The 2,196-nt window shown below is 41.5% G+C and overlaps 1 pseudogene; it reads left to right on the top strand.

The window, feature by feature from the left end:
- Positions 1 to 924: 924 nt before the first annotated feature.
- Positions 925 to 2,196, top strand: part of LOC137622631 (caskin-2-like) — a 19,724-nt pseudogene continuing 18,452 nt past the window's right edge.

The following is a 2,196-nucleotide window of genomic DNA, read 5'->3' as shown; positions in this document are numbered from 1 at the left end:
AGAGAGAGAGAGAGAGAGAGAGAGAGACTGCTTGTAGAATTTGATAGTGCAAAGGAATAAGACACAAGTCTGTGATCTGTTTTGTGTTTATGTGTGTGTGAGAGAGAGAGAGAGAGAGAGAGAGAGAGAGAGAGAGAGAGATAATGCTTGTAGAATTTGATAGTGCAAAGGAATAAGAAGCAAAATTCTGTGACCTGTGTTTCGTGTTTATGTGTGTGTGTGAGAGAGAGAGAGAGAGAGGAGAGAGAGAGAGAGAGAGACTGCTTGTAGAATTTGATAGTGCAAAGGAATAAGAAGCAAGTCTGTTTCGTGTTTATGTGTGTGTGTGTGTGTGTGTGTGAGAGAGAGAGAGAGAGAGAGAGAGAGAGAGAGAGAGTTCAGATTCATAAGTCGTCTAAAGCAACCTGGTTTAAAGGTTTAAAGGCCACTCATGAATGGCAGAAGCAAGGGAGAGTGACATTGCTCTATATCAAGCAGGACAATGCCCTAGAGACTGACCATATATACATATGATCAGCGTCCAAGCCCCCTCTCCACCCCAAGCCAGGACCAAATAGATCAGGCAATGGCTACTGATGACTCAGCAGATAGACCTAAAGGCTCCCCCCAAACACCCTACCCTTAGCTTACAAGGATGGTAAGGTTGCAGCGACCAAAAGAAACTAACGTGTTTGAGCGGGACTCGAACACCAGTCTGGCGTTCACAGCCAGGGTCGTTACTTTATCGGTCACCACATCCCATTATTATCCCAAATTAATCCTATTCCCCCGCCACCGCCCCCCCCCCCCCCAAAAAAAAAAAAAAAAACCCTGGTATGCATACACATGAAGATTCATCTTAAAATCGAATTACAGCTTCCTCTGATAAACTAAAGTTATTGATAAATTTCCTAGTGACCCCCTCGACGCAGTCAAACATTGTAAATGGAGCCACAAAATATCCTTCACAAGTTGTTTTTGATGCAGATTACCTCTTTGTTGCAAGACGCTGCTTCTTGCAATTTTGCAACCCGTTCAGAGGAAGTAGGTTTGAAAGTTTAAGAGTTTCGAAGGCTCTGGTGTGGAGAACTCTGCAGCAATTTTGGCCCTTTGTTGGCCCGTCTAAAACTTGTGTTATTCTTTTGCAAACTTTCGAGGGCAACCCAGGGCAGTTTTTTTATGACTCAGAGAATTTTTCATGGCCCAGAGCAGTTCTTTTTAAAACATAAAGAAGTTTTCTAAGATCTAGAGCAGTTTCTCATAACAGTTTTTCATGACAGACCAGTTTTTCATGATCCAGAGCAGTATTATTATGAACAAGAGTAGTTTTCCCATGACCCAAAGCAGTTTTTCAATGACACAGACCAGTTTCTCATGACACAGAGCAGTTTTTCAAGACCCAGAGTAGTTTTCCATGACACAGACCAGTTTTTTCATGACCCAGAGCAGTTTTTTTTTATGACACAGAAGTTTTTTTTTATGACACAGCAGTTTTTTCATGATACAGGGCAGTTTTTCAAGACCTAGAGTAGTTTTCCATGACCCAGCCTAGTTTCTCATGATTCAGAGCTGTTTTCATGACACAGAGCAGTTTCTCATGACACAGAGCAGTTTTTCAAGACCCAGAGTAGTTTTTCATGACACAGAACAGTTTTCATGACACACAGCAGTTTTTCATGACACAGAACAGTTTTTCATGACACAGCAGTTTTTCATGACACAGACCAGTTTTTCAAGACACAGAGCAGTTTTTTTATGACACATCAGTTATTTTCATGACAGCAGTTTTTTTTTTCATGACACAGCAGTTTTTTATGACCCAGAGTAGTTTTCCATGACACAGACCAGTTTCTCATGACACAGAGCAGTTTTTCATGACACAGAACAGTTTTTCATGACACAGACCACTTTCTCATGACACAGAGCAGTTTTTCATGACCTAAAGCAGTTTTGACACAGAGCCGTTTTTCATGACCTAAAGCAGTTTTGACACAGATCAGTTTTTTTCATGACCTAAGGCAGTTTTTTATGACCCACAGCAGTTTGTTTTATAAGATATCAAATCTTTCAACAAATCAACACTGCAAATACACCTAAAAGAAACGAAGGAGAGTAACAAACTAAACCAATCCTCCCCCTCCACAGGTACCATCAGAAGAACACCGAGACCAAAGAACCGCCAGTGGCGAATGCCTCACCAACATTCCTGAAGGCGAC

Source organism: Palaemon carinicauda, chromosome 29, assembly GCF_036898095.1.
Source record: "Palaemon carinicauda isolate YSFRI2023 chromosome 29, ASM3689809v2, whole genome shotgun sequence".
Taxonomy (NCBI): domain Eukaryota; kingdom Metazoa; phylum Arthropoda; class Malacostraca; order Decapoda; family Palaemonidae; genus Palaemon; species Palaemon carinicauda.
Note: the sequence above shows the minus strand (reverse complement) of the source record. Positions and strands in the feature narration are given on the sequence as shown.